The sequence below is a fragment of the Ambystoma mexicanum genome, chromosome 1q (assembly GCF_040938575.1).
Source record: "Ambystoma mexicanum isolate Mex_15411 chromosome 1q, UKY_AmexF1_1, whole genome shotgun sequence".
Lineage (NCBI taxonomy): Eukaryota > Metazoa > Chordata > Amphibia > Caudata > Ambystomatidae > Ambystoma > Ambystoma mexicanum.
In genome coordinates this window covers 926475622-926496082 of record NC_090922.1, presented here as the reverse complement: position 1 = coordinate 926496082, position 20461 = coordinate 926475622, and positions in this window count along the sequence as shown.

The following is a 20461-nucleotide window of genomic DNA, read 5'->3' as shown; positions in this document are numbered from 1 at the left end:
CAAGATGAAGAGACTTATGCCACAGACCTGATGAACATACTTAGTTTAAACGTGTACAGATGCAATAAAATGCAAGCAGCAAAGCAATCATGAAGCTAGCCATATGCTTTTAAATAGATTAGACCGCGGCAAACACCAACAATATACACATATATACCTCTATAGATACATAATGTTTCCACTACGTATATAAGCAGTACTGAACGAAGCAAGAAGGCCTCTTTTCAGTGTCGCAGTTGAGAAAAGCAATTGAATTAAACAGAATAAAATTTCAGCTAAGGAGTTCACTGAGCCAAGAAAGCCAAGGTCTTATCAAACTGGAATTGGCTGATATTGGATACAATTGTCGTGAAAGAACAGAAGCTCCTGTTCAGAGAGTTCAAGCAAAAACAAAAGACGTCAGAGGACTATTGAGAATACAATCAAATACACGAAAAGGCTCAATTTCATGGTGTCAGTACAAACCCATGGCCAACTTCAAAGCACTAATTGACACTGGACCATTGAGGTGATGATGGATGATATTTTAATTGGTGGGAATCTGGTGCTAAAACAAGCTCACCCGCACCTGGTTGTTCAGTCTGCGTGTTGCTAAATGTAGGTGGAAAAGTACTGACAGGGGTTAGAAGCTAACCAATTGTAGGAGACCACGTAGTTGGGGGTCCTATAGCTTGTGTAGCCAATGGGACATCATACATTTAGTGACATTAATAGTGGCCTTTTTGAAGGGATGGCTTAGTTGCCCCACCTAATGTTAACTATCCAATTACCTCTCTCCATTACTACATACAGATATAGAACCTATGCTTAGTTATTCACTTAGAACCGATCTCACCTCCCGTTAGGTTTTTGTAGTTTGCCACATAGGATGACGTTGGTAATGACGCAGGTCAGCGTGTCAGTGATGACCACTTTTGGGTACAAAAGCCAAAGTTTTTTATGAAGTAGAGTCAGAGTATCGAGCGATTGCTGATGTTTGTTGTGCTTCCTGTTTTAGATACTTGACATTAAAACAGACAAACTTTTGCCAAACTATTTGTGTCGTCTTGATTATTGATGTATGAATAAAATGTGCATTCCCATTTATCTCTAGGGTACCGCTACTCATCTTAAAGGGCTGTTTGGGAACACCCAGTTCACTTGGTAGCAGAGACAAGATGGTTAGATAAGATAAACCATGGGCCGTCGACATAAGTAACTTTAGAGTCTCAGCAATATCGCACGACCTTTGCCATTCGGCTGACAGGACGTGAAGCTCCCCATAGAAGTGGTTAGAATAGGCAACTCCTTGCAAGGGACGGTTTGACGGGACTCCTATTTCAAGATAGAAACCCCTCCCACATCTACGCAAAGCGGATCGAAAAGCGGCTTGAAGAGGCAGTAATGAAGGCGGTGATCCCGAGGGTCTGAAGACGAAAAAGATGCGAATGGTGAGTAAATAGACCAAAGAGTGTGGCAAAAGGGTGCATGCATAGTAAATAACGGGGAGTAACTGAGGGAAGTGGGATAAAATATAACGCAAGAGTATATGTAAGAGTGTAATATATATATGTATATGGGAAACAAGATATTGACTTGAGTGTGGCCGGGCAATATATAAGGAAGAATGGTCGTGAGTGTGGCCACGCTATGAGGATACGCCCTGTTCCTAGACTTTAAAGAGTGCTAGCTGGACATATCGAAGACGAGACTGGTTAAAGGAATTAGCTTAAGTTCCAATCGGAGCAGATTTAGAGGTTAAGACGAGTTTTAAGAGAAGATTGTGAGTAATACATGTGGCTGGTCAAGTCTGTCTGTTTGTTTTATGTGATTGAAAGGTGTGATGACATCAGAGTTGAAAGAACATTTCTTATGAAATAGAGAAACGTGAAGTTGAGATGCAAAAATTGATTGCTTTCAAATTAAACTGATGGTTGATTTTTAGCAAGATTAAAGTAAAAAATTGTGTTGTGACGGGATTGGAGCTTGCAACGATTGGTGCTTGCTCAAAAGTGTATTTTGATTGTGACGTAAATTGGAAACTGTAATTAAACATAAGTGAGTGGTAGCGAAGAGAAAAGTGAAGGTTAGAAATGGAAGAGGTTACTCAATTAGTGCATCTCTGCAAACAGCTACCGAAACATGCGCTTAAGCTTAAACAATACAGTGCAGAGTGGGTTAAGGGGACCGCAGACAAAATATTTATGCCATGGCCACAAGGCAGATCATTATCGAGAGCAGTTCTGCAGCATATGATGACATATTTGCATGCTGCGTACACAGGAAAAAAGTTAGAAAAGCGCCTAGCGAGTTTAAAACTTTGGAAAATGTATGACACGAAAAGGGGGAGGAGCCTCCTTTAGATTGGATACTCAATATATGCAAAGAGGGTGGTGAAGAGCCTTTTGCTCCACCCACCCCATCTGAAATAAAAGACTAAACTAAGAATAACGAAGGGTTATACCCATTAAGGGAACTTAAAGCAGTGACAGGATATAGCAATCCGTCCTATGAGTCACCTGCGCACAGTAGTGACAAGGGCCCAGAGAAAGATACTGAGAAAGATATAACCTCCAAAGTCCTGAGGGACAGGTAGAGACGCAATAAGGAGAGAAGTGATCAAGCAAGTACATATCTAGATACAAGGAGAGAAATAAAGAGATGGAAAGGAGATAAGGCTCAAACTGATGAGATAGCGTTCTTACAAAACTAATGGTTGGGAGGTCAGATTTTACTTAAACTTGATGGCAAAAGTATCGAAGATGTAAGACAAAGGTGAGATCAAGACAAACAAGACAGAAAAGACAAAGAGAGGGAGCAATGATTGAAAGATGAAATAGCAAAAAGAAAAGATACAAAAGACGAGAACAGTCAACAGTCAAGATGAGCAAGCTAAAAGACAGCAAAGAGCAGAAGAGCAAAGAAAACGTCACAACAGAAAAAGAATAGAAGATGACGAACAGGGAAGGATAAGAGAGAAAAGAATACAAAGACGAATGGATGAGGAGATACGAACGGCATATGAATGCAGGGATATGAAAAAGAAAGAAGAAGACCGAGTAAGAGAAGAAGCGAGAAAGCGCAGAGAAGGCGATGACGACATGGAACGCAAAAGAAGACAGAGAGCATGCGATCTCGAGTATTTGGAAAGGGAAGTAAGAAATCCCAATCCACAGGTAGCATGTTAAGACATAGAGGAATTTTTTCCAGAATCCGAGTCATTACCAGGCACGTCTAGGGTAAATCTAGAGGACAAGTTTGACTCGCGGAATATTGGGGAAACTATCGATAAAGTATACCACGAAATGCAAGCCCAGAAAGAATCACAAGGGAAGGGAAAAAATGATCATCTCAAGAGCACTCAGTTATATGACACAGAGGAAGCCTCCTGTAGTGCGAGACATAAGGAGCTGTCTTTAGACAGACTAACATTAAATAGAGATGATGATGAGAGAAGTTGCACGAGTTGGGCACAAGAAGTAAAGGGAAACCTTCCAGAGGGAACAGAGAAGTAATGTATGTGGTCCAGAGGAATATTCGCCTATGGATAAGGGAGTAAGATGGTAAGATTTAAGAATACCTATGTCTAAGGCACCAGAGCCACTGACACAGTCAGATCGACATAAGGGGCAACCCCATGGTCAGAGGGGGGAGTCCCCACCTTATGTAAGCAGGCTAAGATCATTACCAGGTAGACGGCAATGTGGGAATATTACCCCAGCGGTAGATAGACAAATGATGAGAAATGAGAATGAGTTGAGCGTCACAGTTCCCCTTGTTAGAAAAGGGAGGGGCCAGGACGCAGTATATACCATGGCCCCAGATGGACAGGGACGATTTAAAATTTAAACTCCTGAGTTTAACTTCCGGCGCTGGAAAATGGATACATGAGTTAGAAAAAATGACGTGAGGGAATACATTAGCTATAGGGGATATTAAAGATCTTCTAATCGTCATACTTGGTGAGAGAGCTGATGACGTATGGACACAGAGAGGTTACCCTAGTGTGACTACAGTCAACACCGCGCACAGTGGAGCTCTGTTTAACAATTGGAGAGCAGCAATTTGAAAAGCGTTTTGAGTGCTATATCCGGACACGTCTGATATGGGAGCTATAATGACAAGAAAGATGAAAGAAGGAGAGAATCTGTTACTTTAGTTTCAGAGTTTTCAAGATGCCTGGATGCTCGAGACTCGTGAGACTTGGGGGAAATTTATACCTGTATTTTACAATATATTATTCCAAGGGCTGCCAGAGCAAGTACAGAAGCAGCTCAAGAAATTAGTGGGTATAGAAGCCAAACCATGGTCGTAAATCCAGTTAACATTTGCACATTACTGCAGACTCCTGCAGGAAAAGAATCGCAAAAAGGACGATACACGAAAAGGTGAGGAAGCAAAATTGGTTCAGAAAAGAATGACCAAGTACACCATTGAAGGGGCAATTTTAACTAGCATAGGCAGATCAAATTAGCAGCAGGCAGTGAACATGCCACAGATAAATAACCAAAGACAGTTTGATCAGACAAATAATGGATATGCTTTACGAAGAAGGGGATATCGAGGAAGAGTTTGGCAAGGTAATCAAGGCAATTGGCAGAATAATCAGGGCAGTTTTCAGAATATGCAAAACGGGAATCAGAACATGCAATATGGGCAGATGGGGAGACCACCACCTATATGTTGGACATGTGGAATGACAGGGCACATGGCGTATGTGTAGAAGCCAAAGGATGGTGCAAAATGATCCTTTTTTCCGAGACAGGGAAGGACAAATCCACCTGCATATTTGCAGCAGAGCGGGAATGGATTTGCGCAAGATCAAACAGTGCAGCAGCAAGCGCCGACAGTGCAGTAGTGCTTGCCGTCACAGCAAGTGACAGGTAATCAACCGCAAGGACAATCACAGCAATCTCCTATGCATCTTCAGCAGAACACAAACACAGAACCACAAATGACTCATAGAATAGGAGGTGTCACTGTTGATGGAGGAAATCCATTCACGAGGGATGGAGTGAGACTGTACGTGCAATAGGAGAGCTCACTAGGAGACCTGATGTGTGCAGGTCTATCTATAATGCCAAATCCTCATGAGGAACCAAGGACAGACGTAAATATAGATGGCAAAGCTTTTTCGTTCTTAGTGGACATGGGTGCAACGCACTCGTGTATATGTGAGGGCAAATTTTGTACGTCTGGCAATGCAATGGCTTTACAGGAGCAATGAGTCGAGTTCCTTTTACAGAAGAATTACCAGTCTCCATAGGAGAATGCGATATGAAAGTGCCACTGCTTTATTCGAGGAAAACACCTGTCAATACATTAGGACGAGATTTAATGACAAAAATGAATATGACCATTTCATTTACATAATATGCTCAACACTGGGAATGCATTATTTAAATGTGTGCGAAATTATCATGGCATTCGTAGGGCAAATAGCGCCTAGAGCAATACCGCTTGAACCCGAGGTGTACCATAATGGGACACGTATTCTGTTAACATGGCTACCAAGTCTAGCAGGCCAAACCATGAGAATACCAGATGAGTTTCTATTTAGGCCTAGATAACCATGGACGAAGAGGAGTGGCACATTTTTCCCTTAGACATAGAAGCAGCTATAGTCCGAGGAAATACGGCTTTGCTTGATGCAACTGATGATAAGGGTAGCACTGACAATGACAATGGAGCACAATAATTGCCATTGAGGAAGGTTGAAGAGTGACTGATGTCAATGATGAGGAATGGTTTGGAGATGACCTATCTGATGATTTTGTGATATTTGAAATGTGTTTTTTTTTTTTTAATTTCATTTAGTTTATACAAACTTTTTGAAGAGAATTCTTTATCCCTCCTCCTTTAGTGTGTCGGAGGGCCTAGAAAAAACGACTTTTAGCAGAATTTCGATACATAATAACAACAGAGTCTTTGCCATAGCTAGTCTCTTGACTGTCCTATGGTTCCCAATGTTTCCCTCTTGTTCGATCAACCAGCTTTGTTTCCACCGCGCCGGCATCAGAAGAATAGTTTGGCGCAAGTTCACACTTCTTCGTCTCCGACACACTGGTATTAGTTTCAGTATGATTTCCATTCCTTTCTTATTGGGTTTTTAACAGAATCTCCAGGGATTGTAGAAAGTTTGTCAACCCATATATGTCTTTTGCACGCGGACTGTAGAATTTTCACCATAAATCTTTGCCACAGAGGGTAGAGTATTGTCGTACCAGGTTTCCCAAATGCACAGATCTCAAGTCTTTCAAGCTTTCACAGTATAGGGTTAGGTGCTTGAGAGTCTCTTGCTGTTTACTGCAAAAGCGACAGCTTAAGATCGCTGTCATTTTTCGTGTTCTTATCGCTTGACTCACCCTGGTGTTAAAGAGATTTAGTCGGAATTTCATGTAGATAGCTCGATGTCTTGCATTGGCTGACTTCATCACGTATTGCAGCGGTTTCCTTCGATCTTTAGCCTCAGTTGCTGCATCTTCCATGAGCTTGTGGCGATTCCGATCATCAATCGTTGTACACCAGTCGAGCTCCCATAACTTTTTTTTAACATAGTTTGGGTTATTTTTCAGTGTGTCTTGGTCTGTACCCAGAAGTGTTAGTTGATTGCCACATCCAATAGCCCATTTACACAAGAGGGCTTCTTGGTTGCCCTGCAGTGCATCTTGCAGGATCTTAAACTGCGGAGTATAGTTTGTTAGGATAATTTTCCTGTATATGGATAACATATTCCATAACACTCGGGCCTGCATGGATATTAGATTGAGTTTGTATCGGACGCAAGCACTCGAGATTCCCTTTTGTAGGTGTAGTACTCGCCTCCAGTACTGATTTTCTAATTCTGGCCACAGCGTTGCTGATACTCCTAAGGCACTTTCAGCACCATAGATCAATGTTGGTGTCACTTTTTGATTATAGTGGGCTAGCACAGGCAACAAGGAACATTTTCCGAACTTTTTGTTTATAATTACTCCTTGACATGCAAGTTGTTTACATTTTTGTTTGGCGTTTTCGGCCCATGGTGCATCAGTTATGTTACTGTTGATCCAAGTTCCTAGGTACTTTGCCTTATTTACACATTTCAGATTTTCATTAGATAACCTCCATTTTGGGGCACATTTCGTGTTTCTGTTATTGGTTCGAGAGAGATCTTGGAGTATTATTATTTCGGACTTGGCAGGATTGATTTTTAGTTTGTTTTTTCTTACATACCCTTCAAGAGCGGATAGCTTTCGTGTTAGGCCAATGGGCGTTAAATCTAACAATGAAATGTCATCCGCATAGAGCATCCAGTTTACAATCATCCCATTGATTTTTGGTGGGAAGGAATTTACAGCTTCTAAATCTTCTCCAATGTCTGACAGAAATAGGCCAAACAGCGTGGCTGCTAATGGACAGCCTTGTTTCACGCCTTGATTTGTTCTTATTGACTTACTTAAAGTTCCGCAGGCGTCTAGTCTGACCTTAATTTCTTTATCTGTGTGTAGCTCTTTTATGGGATGGAGCAGGTTGTCCGGGCATTTTCATTTCGTTAGCTTGTTCCAGAGCATCTCTCGGTCGATAGTATCAAAGGCACTGGACAAATCGACAAATGCCACGTAGATCTTCTTATTTTGACGGATTGCTTCCATCTTTATGAAATTTAGAATTGTCAAATTTAGCCCGCAACCAACCCCCTTCACAAATCCGGATTGGCGTGGATCATATCTCTTGTAGTCCTGGATCCATTTTAGCAGTTGGATTTGGAGTTGAGTGGCAAAAAATGTTCCCACCACATCTAGCAATGCTATTGGTCGATAGTTCTTCGGGTTTGTACGGTCTACCTTTTTGAAGATCGGTACAACAATAGCACTTCGCCAGGACGATGGAATCATCCGGTTCTGTAAGATCGATGTAAACAATGAGTGGCGTAAGTCTGCCCAGAGTTCCGGATGTTGTTTTAAGAGATGATTTGTTAAGCCATCTGGCCCAGGAGCTCTTGATGTACTCAGATTTTTTATATTACGATATATGTCTTCTCTCTTTATTTCAATTGACCACTCAGACTCTGATGTTAATGATGCAATTCCCTTGGCAATGTCATTATAGAAGATTTCTGCATAATGTTTTACCCATATTTCTTCCGGTATTATGGATTTTATGATTGCTCCTTGGGGACTTGAGATGTTATTCAAGTATGCCCAGAAATCGCTTGTATTTCGATTAGCGTCATCATGCTTTCTGCGTCTCTTTGAAGCATTATGTGTTTATGGCTGATTAGCCAATTCTTGTACATTTGTTTCAATTGTTTTATTTTACTTTTGCTATTTAGATCAGTTTTATTCTTTAGCAATCTTAGTTCTTTGTTCAATTTTTTTTCCTCAGATTAAGCTCAGCATCCCATACATGACGTTGTGAGAAATCAGATCTACTTTTGTAAGTTTCCTTCTCTCGATAAGTTTCCAAGAGAGTAGTATATTCGATTTTATCCGTGTCTTGTTTTGTTTCTAGTGATGTCCGCAGTGAAATTATTTGGGTTGCATTCAGTCGCAGTCTATTGCGTCCTGGCCCCACTTCAAGAGCATTTTTGACTGCGTCGATTGTTCTGCCACATTGTTGTAATTTCACATCCAGCTTAACCAGGCTGTGATCACTAGATTTCATTTCGATGATTTCCAGCCGTTTTACTTCACTTCTTAACTTCTCATTTACGAACATGTAATCGATTGTTGAGCTTTGCTCATTTCTTCGCCTAGTTGGATGAGCGGGAATATCTCCTATGGTCTGTCCGTTTAACATCTGTAAATTCCATGCGTTCATTTCTAGCATCCAGAGTGTTGCCGCATGTCCATCTTTGGTTTTTGTTTCAACGTGGTTATTATGGATTTTATCTTGGAAGCAATTTATATTGAGATCACCACATATTAAGATATATACATCTTTTTCATGTCTTTTAATTTCACAGATGAGTTCCGAAATTGTTTCAATGAAGTTTTTCAGTTGTATGGCAACGTGTTGCCAGTAGATGTTTACCAGTATTAACACGTTCTCCTCTTTAACATATCTCGCCGGGAGTTTGATTTTGCATACTTGTACGTACGTTGATACGTTAGTTGATGATAAGATTCATATACCACTTTTGATTTTGGCAAGGATCACCATCCCGGACATGGGGCGTCCTTTGGTCCTTTTAATCGCTGGATTAAACGCGATCTCAAATCCTTCTGCAATTGGTGGTTCCAGTAGCCAGGTCTCTTGCAGGCAAAGTAAATCTACATCCTGCACTTCCTTGGGTATGTTTCCAAATAAATGCGTATGTCCTCGCGTGTTCCATGAGGCTACGCATATGTTACCAGGATCCTTAAGGTTTAAACATTAGCTGTTTTTAGTGATGTTGATCGTTTTAGAGACCCAGGTCCAATCAAGATCCTCATTTTGTACATTGATGTTCTTCTGTGTTTCAGTATCTAGGTTCACATCTATTACTACAGAGCAATCATTGATCTGATTTTTCATTTCGTCATTATTTGTTGTCATGACGGAGACAGATTTGCTCTCTGGGTTGCCTTTTTCGGCTTGTTGTACTGGCCTACAATTAGATCTTGTTTCGAATTTTGGAGGTGATTTTAAATCTCTCGATAGGTCTTTCTCTTTTGGGTTCCAGATTTCATTTATATCGAATCCCAATGAGTTCAAGATCATGCCCACATTTAATATTGAATCACGGATATTTTTGGAGGCTATGTGTAATACCACACAGTCATTGATTTTTTCCTTTTCGAATTCCACCACTTGCATGTCTTCGGAGACCACAGTTCTTAGTTGTGGGATGTGGTGTAATAAGTTCATCACATTTTTCCTATTTAGCAAGAGTCCATCTCTTTCTCTTACTATTCACTCGAGTCGCAAAAGATATTTCCCCGTTTTTTTGTTGTTTCTATCTTGACATCCTTGATAGTCATAGTTATTGCTGATATCCGTGTTACTTTTAGAGTGATAATGCCTGGTCTCTAACAATGGCTGAAGGTGATCGCATGGTCTCTTTGATTGTGTGGAAAGATCTTTAGTCAGCTTCTGGGAGTAGAATTCAGATTTTTCCGAGTGCAGAGCTCCGCATCTTCCTTCCAGCTTTGGTAAAGCTTTGGTTAAGCCAACATCCATTAAGGCCATTTTTGCCTTTAGTGCTCCAAATTCTTGCTCGTATTTCCACAGATTCGCATTACAAGAAGTAGGCTTCGTGTCAAATTGATCTCGTTTCATAGAGGTCAGAGTTAACATTCTTTTAGCTTCAAGTGTGATTCATTTTTTGGATGTATCTCCTGATGAGGGTGGTGAATCATCGTCATGTTTCGATGGGTCTGAAGTCGCACTTCTTTGCAGATTTACGAGTTTCTCACTTGGAAGACAACTTAAATTGTGGTTATTTCCAGTTCTGGAAAGAATTGATGGCTTGTTTGGAATAGTCTTTTTTGCAGATGTTGTGACTTCGTCCAGTGGAGCGGTGAGGTCGATGTTAATTAGGACCTCAGTAGATGCACATTCTTCATTCAGTGCTAGATCAGGAATCTCGGTTAGGCTGCCTTTGTCTCTTTCACATTCGTCATACGTCGAGAAATTTAAAAGATCTTCAGTAGAGCTCTCAACGGGCATTGGCTCATCATTTAGTGCCTCGATATTGTCCATATGGTTGGCATTTACCGAAGCTGTTTGGTTGGCGGTATTGGCCTTTACCAATGGTCCTGCCGCTGGCTTGGATGATGTTGTAAAGCTAAAGCTTTTAATATTCCTTAGAAATGAACGCACGCTTGCTCTGGTTCGCGTTTCCTTTTCTTCATATTTTTCGTTTGTTTCCCATCTTTTGGTTCCACTGTTTTAGGATTTTTGTCAGGCTCTGTTTTTTTGGTTCGAAGATTGCGAACACATCTTTTGAAGTAGCCTTTGCTTTCTTCAGCGTAGCATCCTCTACCTCGTTCTCTTTACAGTTTTTCAGATTATGATTGTCTTTAAACTTGGAAACCAAGTTAGATTCAGATTGATCAGCATGTAATACAGATTCAATCTCCACACTTTTGTTCAAGTTAGTCACTGATCCACCACTTCCAGATGGCAGCGGCATTGCAGCATCCGCACATCTAGGATGAATCACAATTGATCGAGGTAAATTCTGCTTTTCTTTCTCTCCAACACTTGCAGAGATGCCATTTATTAAGGCAAGTTTCTCAATAGTTTGGTCGGCATTGTTGTTGCTAGTTGAACCAATTAGTCGTTTCAGTTTTTGTTTACATTTGGTCGGTCTGTCATTCATACAATCTTCTCCATTGCTTAGTTCTTGTTGGTTCGTCTTAGCAATGTTTCCCGTCCTCAAGACTGCAGATTGCACATTCGAGTCGGTTAGATTGATGACCGATGTCATTTTCGCACTGACGTCCAGGAGCTCTCTGTTCTCATTTAGTTCCATCTCCGTTGATTGTGGAGTTCAGCTTCTGTTGTTTTAGCAGAGCGATCGCTTCTCTGGCTACTTCTGCAAATAGTCGTTTGTCGAGAGCACTGTTTTTGGTGTGTTCCAATATGATTTTCACATTTGTTTCAGCTCTTAAATGATCATCTTGCCATATTTGTTTTGAAATTTTCAGATCTTGCTCTACATTGATCATTTTTGTGTTCAACATAGCTAAAATTGTGGTTTGGTCCTTTAAATTCTCATTCAATTGTTCGTATAGTTTCATATATGGCAACATGGATATGGTGGGTGCGGACATTATAAGTGCATTCAATTCTCTGGAGATTTCTTTAGATAGGCATTCTGCTATGTTTTGTATTTTAGAGTTTGATTTGTTGTTATGTGTCAACCTTAATCTGGTGATTTTTTACATTTCTTTCCGACGCTTCTTTTTCTTTGTAGGTAGATCTCGTATATGGGGATCAGCGGAGAGCGGCACAAAGTATGACTCAAATCCAAGACAATCAAGACCCGCTGATTCTCGCACCTCGGCATGTCTTTTTTGCAATGCAAACAGCTGGTCTCTGTGATCATCATCTAAAGAATCAAGTGTTTTCCTTTTAGCCATAGGTTTGAGCCACGGATTCTCTTTTTCCTGGGATTCTTGGATTTCAGGTCGTAAATTTGAGGTATCTTTCATGTTTTCCGCTTGGAGCTCCATTTGGGGCTCATGCTCGTGTTCTTGTTCTTTGTGCTGTTCACTGGAATATGCTCCCGCTCTGATTTCAGCAGTATACTTACATCTCAGACTGGTATTTATTTGGATAAGATCTTTTAGTACTTTGTCCACAGTAGCAATCGAGCTGCGTCGATTTGGGCTTCTAGTAATGCTGACAAGTTGGTCAGGTAGGCAGGCTGAGTTGGACCACGCAACATTGTTTTGCAAGCCAGTTGAGCCAGCCGCTGGCAATTCACTTGTGGGATTAGATAAATTGTCGCTGGTGGACCATTCGATTTGAATTTGGGCACGGTGAGTTGATGTAATAGGGTCTTTACGGCTGCTTTCAATATCCTCGTCAAGCGATCGATCAAAGCTCTCTTCACTTTCATTCTCCTCAGACCTAACTTTGCAGTCGCCTAAGGCGTGATCCATTGACAGAGGAGCCGTGATAAATTGGCTTTCACGGGCTCCAATTTTATTAAAGGCTGTCGTAATCTGATGAACTTCTGTATCACTAGGGATATCTTTGTTTTCTATATTTTCGTCATTGGCAAGATCAATAGCAACCTCTGGGAATACTTCAAACATGACAAGGCTCTTGTTTGCTCTCTCATGGTTTGTATCATGAGTTGTATCAATTATGCCATTCGATGTATGTGTTGTTAAAAATGTTTGAGATGTAGAGGGGGTAAAGGGAGTACAAGGGGCTGTAGCCATTGCAAGTAAGGGAGAGCTGCTTGTTCGACAATCAAAAAAAGTTTCATAGTTAGTTGAAGGAATAGAAACGGGACCTGCTACAGCTTACCGACGGTGCCACTCGCGTTTCCACAGGCGTGCTTCCACAGGCAGGGGGAGCCAGAAAGCGACGCTGCTGTCTCGTAAGCGGATGTACTCCTCTGCCATCTCCAGGAAGTACCGCAGCCGCTTCGGTCAGGAGAAGACCAGGAAGCACTCTGTCGATGTTTGGTTAAATTAAATTTTGGTTTGGAGTGGAAGTGAGTCTGCCCGGCACCTCCGTGCACCCTTGGCAACACTGACAACACTCAGCTTCACTCCGCGTCGCTCCGCGTCGCTCCGCGACAGAGCAAGGTATTTGGAGGATAGAAATGAACTTCCTTGCACAACGATGCCGATAGCCTGCAAAACAGCGAGTCCAACACTGACAACACTCAGCTTCACTCCGCGTCGCTCTGCAACAGAGCAGGGTATTTGGAGGATAGAAATGAACTTCCTTGCACAACGATGCCGATAGCCTGCAAAACAGCGAGTCCAACACTGACAACACTCAGCTTCACTCCGTGACAGAGCAGGGTATTTGGAGGATAGAAATGAACTTCCTTGCACAACGATGCCAATAGCCTGCAAAACAGCGAGTCCAACACTGACAACACTCAGCTTCACTCTGCGTCGCTCCGCGACAGAGCAGGGTATTTGGAGGATAGAAATGAACTTCCTTGCACAAGGATGCCGATAGCCTGCAAAACAGCAAGTCCAACACTGACAACACTCAGCTTCACTCCGCATCGCTCAGCGACAGAGCAGGGTATTTGGAGGATAGAAATGAACTTCCTTGCACAACGATGCCGATAGCCTGCAAAACAGCGAGTCCAACACTGACAACACTCAGCTTCACTCCGCGTCGCTCCGCGACAGAGCAGGGTATTCGGAGGATAGAAATGAACTTCCTTGCACAACGATGCCGATAGCCTGCAAAACAGCGAGTCCAACACTGACAACACTCAGCTTCACTCCGCGTCGCTCCGTGACAGAGCAGGGTTTTTGGAGGATAGAAATGAACTTCCTTGCACAACGATGCCGATAGCCTGCAAAACAGCGAGTCCAACACTGACAACACTCAGCTTCACTCCGCGTCGCTCCGCGACAGAGGAGGGTATTTGGAGGATAGAAATGAACTTCCTTGCACAACGATGCCGATAGCCTGCAAAACAGCGAGTCCAACACTGACAACACTCAGCTTCACTCCGCGTCGCTCCGCGACAGAGCAGGGTATTTGGAGGATAGAAATGAACTTCCTTGCACAACGATGCCGATAGCCTGCAAAACAGCAAGTCCAACACTGACAACACTCAGCTTCATTTCACTGTGCATTACTTATTGGGTAAAGGCGATAAAGAGAGAAGTTCCGCAGTGAATTATGCTAGCAAAGAAGCGTCCTGAATATTTTGATGAAGATATGTCGAAAGTGCCAGTTTCATTATGGACCACTGGCCCCCATGACGTAGACTAACTGAAAGGGGTTGGGGAAGTGAAGATTAAGTTGAAACCAGGAGCAATTTTGCCTCGATCATGGCAATATCCCATGTCTCGAGAGGCAGATGGATGGCATTTTCAAGACGATTTCCGCCATGATGGAGCAAGGTATCTTAGTGACATCAGTCACCTTGTAATACGTCAGTGTACCCTGTGAAAAAAAGTAAAGGGGGGTCTTGGAGACTAATACAAGACCTTCGCCTAATAAACCAAATTGTAGAGGCCAAGGTTCCTTTAGTCCCGAACCTGTCTACAATTGTATGTAATATACCTTTTGATGTACGATATTTCACGGTGATTGACTTGAAAAATGCATTTTTCTCAATCCTATCGCACAAAGACTCACAAGATTTGACATTGTTTACCTTTAGACAAGTGCGATTAAAAAGCACAAGGCTGCCGCAGGGGTACTGTGAGTCCCCATCTTTCAACAGAGTCTTCCGGATGGACTTGAGCAATATTGCTTTAGAAAGTGTTGTGCTGCAATACATAGATGACATTTTAGTTTGAAGTACCACAGAGGAAGAGTGTAGATGCGATTATGTTCAGATGATGATTATACTTGCTGACAAAGGTTATAAGGTTGACAAGGAAAAGTTACAATATTGTCAACAAGAAGTGTTGTACATAGGCCAATTGATTTCACATGAGGCATAGAAGGTTACCCCTGAAAGAGCTGAGGCCATTTTAAAAACAGCTAAGCCACACACAATAAAACAGATGCAGAGTTTTTTAGGATTATGCAATTATGTCAGGGCCTGGGTCTTTGATGACTACAGCTCGTATAAACGGCCTCTCTTACAGGCATTGAAGAAAGCACAGGAAACGCAAGAAAACATTGTATGGTCTGAGGCAATGGAAGAAGGGTTTGATGAATTGAAAAAAGAGATATGCACAGCCCCAGTTCTAGGGATCCCCAATCATGCAGAGGAATTATTTTTATTCTCGAATATAGATGGTACTTTTATGACAGCAGTACTCACACAGAGAACCACATTGGGGTACAAGCCCCTTGCATATTACAGTGGAATTTTGGACCCAGTAATGAGAGGTCACTTTCCATGTGAACAAAGTTTGGCAGCCACTGTGTTCGCCATAGAGAAAGCCACAAGCATAGTGATGGGATGTTCTATGACGTTATTTGTTGAACACGCACTATTTGCCATTTTGGAAAAACCAAAAGGCACGTTGACTTCTCAAAGGGCTTCTGCCTATGAGGTAGTCCTATGAAAACCATATCAAAACCAGCGATTAAAATAGTTTGATGTAAAATAGTGAACCCAGCTATGTTTATAGCTGAGCCAATCACAGAAGGAGAACCTATACACATAAACTATGAAGAGTTCTGTGATGAGCTCCCTATTTATTTTAAAATGTTTTTATTGGCATTTGATTAGGTACAACCTAATCATTTCAGTGTGTTACTTTCAATTCAAGCCATACATTTGTGCAAAAATGTAATAAGAACTTTTAAACAACAAACCGTTTCCTACATTGGTCTTATGGTGCGCTGCACAGTGCGTCGGGGTAGGGATCCTGGAGCCCAGGATAGAGTTCTTACCCCTCCTCGCCTGGTGTCACCAGCAGCCAGTATTAGTTGGGTGCGGGTGGGCGAATATACAGACATGGGATAGGCATGTGCCTCAGTGCGAGCTCGCTCAGGGGGGCTTGTCGCCAGACAGGTGGAACATGTTCCACACCAGTGTCTTCCATGTGGCCCATTTGTCGTTACCATCCTGCCTGTGATGAGCTCCCTAGAGTAAAGGAAAATGCACTTGCACGGGGAGAGATTGTTTTCATTGACGGGTCTTCAAGAATTGATCAAAATGATGGGCAAAGATATACAGGTGCTGCTGTGGTGAAACATATGGCAAATGGAGAATTTTGAGTGCTTGTCGGCACTCGATTGCCATCTCATTATTAAACACAGGCTGCAGAATTATTGGCGTTGATACCCGCGATTGAGAATCACGTAGACGAGGAAGTAGCAGTGTACATTGCCTATGTGACGTCAACGGTGCACGCAGGATTAGCGCGCTGGAAAAGGAGGGGCTACCTCCGAGCGGACGGCACGCCAGTGCAGCACGCAGCCTTATTGGTCAGGCTTATTAAGGCGCTACAACTCCCAGTGGGCATAGAAGTCATTAAATGCGCAGCTCACACGAAAGGGACAGATTTGATCTCGCGCGGAAATCAAGCATCAGGCACTGAAGTTAAGCACATAGCAAATACAGATACAGGGATGATGAATATTGAAACCATCAATGTGAATGAAAGGATGAATGTGATGATTATTGTGGGTGAGGGATATCATTATATGCCTAAAACACAGATAGTGGAGCTCCAAGGGGAGGCACTGCAAGAGGGAAATAATTTGTGGAAGCGAAGAGGGTGTTCTTTAAACCCCTCTGAAGCATTGTGGCGACAAGACAGCACTGGTAAACCAGTGATGCCTATAGCCTTATTAAGGGTGGCATTAGAACAGTTTCACTACCTAGCGCATACAACTAGGGAGAATCCTGCTGTAACCATTGCTGAGGATTGGTTTGTACCAAACCTAATGGAGCATGTTGCATTTTTTAATGGTAAATTGTATTGTTTGCCAACAATTCACAGCTGGGCATACACTGCGCATAGTGAGAGGAGTCATCCCAAGACCCAATGGCCCTTTTCAGCACTTGCATATCGACATGATACAGGTATGCAATGGATATAGATACCTGCTTGTTGTAGTGTGTCCTTTTTCTAGATGGATAGAGACAGGTCCATGCACACACCCAGACTCCACCTGTGCAGCCACATTTTTGGAGCGAGAAGTGTTTGACGACCCCGGTTAATAAACTCATAATCGAGAGGTTGGAGTCCTCTGATGATTTAATTTTAAATCAAGGCAACATGATTACGCTCCATCACCTTGTGCCAGCCTTACGTGTCATAAGCTCCAACGACTTGAAGATTGTGGAATTTTTCAATGAAAATCGAAATGATAAGGTGGTGCTTCATGTCTGCTCATCTTTAATTGCGTCCACTATACTGGATGCCAATGTAGCCTTGTTTTCTCTAGGCCTTGAGGTCTACAAACTCTCTGAAACACACCAGTCATTGTTAGCGGAAAACAAAGAGCATTGTCGTCTCAAGTCCCCAATAGGGGTGTCGCCTAAATGGACGACAACATATAAGGAGCCCACAGGGCTGGATCCAAAACGGAGCCCTTGCAGATCCTTAAAAATGGTTGACACGACCGACAAAGGAACGTGATCTTTAAAGAGTCTTGCACAGGAAATGGGTGAACAAGTTAGTGAAATGGACAGCCAAAAGATAGTATAAGAATCACAATACCTGGAAACGTAAGTCTGGGCCGACCCAACAAACCTAGCGAAAAAAAACAAGAGTGCCACTGGGGAAGAAAATGCGTGGCAATGGTTGGCTGCATCTCTGAATAATAAAAACCAACAATAATGCCAAGATGACGTAATGCAAAACGGGTCTAGATTAGCCTCTTGGAACACACGTGGATTTGCACACTTGTTTATGTCGAACTGGCTCGACTCTCTTCACATTGTATGCTTACAAGAAACCTGGTTAATTGAAGCTCCAGTCACAAATGAGTTTGAGGTGGCATTAAATCCTGCAATAAAATCTTTAAAAGGTTGTCGATGGCAGGTCTCATAACCATGGTTAGAAGATCGTCAGGATGGATTGATTGATTGTTTGATATTTTATTTCTATCGCGCTCGTACACAAGTGTTTCAGAGCACGACAAGGCAAGGGAGGGGAACATGGGAGAACGAAACAGCGATCTTACAAGGCCAAGTGACATTGAGAACGCGCAAGTGCATGGGAGAGGGGCGAGGGGAAAAGTGCATGTAAGGGGGGAAAAGTGCATGGAAGGGGGGAAGCAGAGGAGAAACAGATAAATAACAATAAATAAATAATAAAGGCAACAAACAGTGGTAATGCAGCCAGCAATTTGCAAGTGCTAGGTTTAAGGCAGCAGGCAGAGTAGGTCTGATAAGTGCAGGAAGAAAATGGGGGGGCTGTATGAGTACAGATACAGACCCCAGTACAAGGGGTGGCCCAGAGGCAGTGCAGGAGGGTGGAGGATCATAAACTCAATCAACCACTCTTCATTTATTCAAGAGACCTCCATAGAACTGCTGGGTCATAGAGGGACGTGCACCGATCGGAGAACCATATTAAACATGTACTGGAACTACACAAGAGCTGGGAAACAGGAGTTCATTGATCAGACAGTGGAAATACTCGCCCAACTGCTTGAAACCTCTGGATGGTCAAATATAATCATCTGCAGGGATCTAAATATTGACTTGTTAAATCCAGCCGAGGTGGACAAAAAAAAATAATAATACTGGCACAATCATGGTCAGAGGAGATGACTATGCGTAATCTACAATTGTTAAATGGAAACACCTGTGACGATATGCCTCCAGCTGTTGTGCTTACCTGGTTCCCACAGGGGCGTCGATCGGACCCGGACAGCTGCGGTCTCCACCAACGTGATGCGTAGTGCCGAGATGACTGTCTGGACTGGCCCGCCTAATCTCGTCTGCTTGACTCGTAGAAGTATTCTCCTGCAAGTGGAGAAAGGGATTTAGCCACCCATGGATTTTTGTGATGGCCCCCTCCCACTGTCCTCGTTCTCCCCACTTGTCACCTCCGATATCCCCTTTTAGTAACCTCACCTTATGTTTTTAAATGATGAGCTCTCCATCCTGCGTTGCTTGTAGGGGAGCGTAGATACCAGTTACTTCACTGGTTTGAAGGTACTGGAGGAGTTCCGGAGGAATATTGACTCTGGGGTTTATAAAGTTCAAAGAGTTCAATATGTCTGATGTTCACTCCTGTTCCATTCCCTTGTTGAATTGCAGCTGGTCCAAAAGAATATTGCCTGGAGGCAGCTGATGGCGTTCAGGTAAGAGTCTGTATTACCCAACACTGTCTGGTAAAATGAGTTTAACTTGTTGTTTTCTCTCCCTTTATAGGTGCGGCATATGAAGATGAGGCGTATTAAAGGGTAATGCCTCCGGTGCTAAATCAGGTAAGCCTATATTGGTAAGAGATTGTATTTGTCAGCTCTCTTGGCTCACCTTGTTATTTATTTTGTTTTCCCCCAGGTGCTGGAGTTCGGCGAAGAAAATGATGGAGGCAGCGCCGAGTCGAAAGATGCTGTGGACTGGTGAGTATGACACGGCGCTGCTGCTGGCGATGTGACGCATGCTGGGATAATGTCCTTTCCAGGCTCGGAAACATGCTGGATCCGGAATCAGGTAAGAAATTAAAATAATGTCCGTGATCTAACCTTTTCTCCTTCTTTCCCCTTTTTCTAGGAGCTCCGGATTCGAGGCGGGCGTGGCAGAAGACTGGATGCTGACTTGCAGGCACGGTGAGCGTTACACTGCAGGACGCAGAATAACGCGAAGCGTGTGCTGCTGTTCGGGCGTGGTTTAAATAGGCTCCAAAGTAGTTCCAGGTAAGAAGTTCCCCAGAACCACACCTGAGTAAAAAATAGTCCCTGTAATAAAATAGTCCCATCCAGGCCTCACGTTAGCTTGGATTCATTTGCAGCATGGTCTGCATGAGGTAAGTAATGTCTATGAGCCTGGCGCTTATGGCGCCAGGACTGGTTTCTAAGATGAGCCTGGCACCTAAGGCGCCAGGACTGAACCCAAACAGCCCCCAGCCGGGGATGCTGGGGTTTTAACAAGTATCTGGATGCCTACTCCCGGGGCTGATGGACTCGATCCGGATGCCCAGGGGTAGGCATCATGACACCAGCCTCCACTTGGCATAGGGCTGGCTTGCCGTCAACAATTGATTACATGTTTGTGTCAGAAGCTCTACATCCACGAATAAGATCTTTGAAAGTTATTAGTAAAACCGAGAGTGACCACGATATGTTGGTAATGGAATTCTCAGGCACAGCGAAGGCTTCAACCGCATCGTGGCCTTACAAAATCCAGGTTAATTCCAACAGAGTGCAGTTGAGACTGGAGACACACGATCTTGTACAGCTTACCAACCAGTACGGTCATGTGAACTAGAATCTC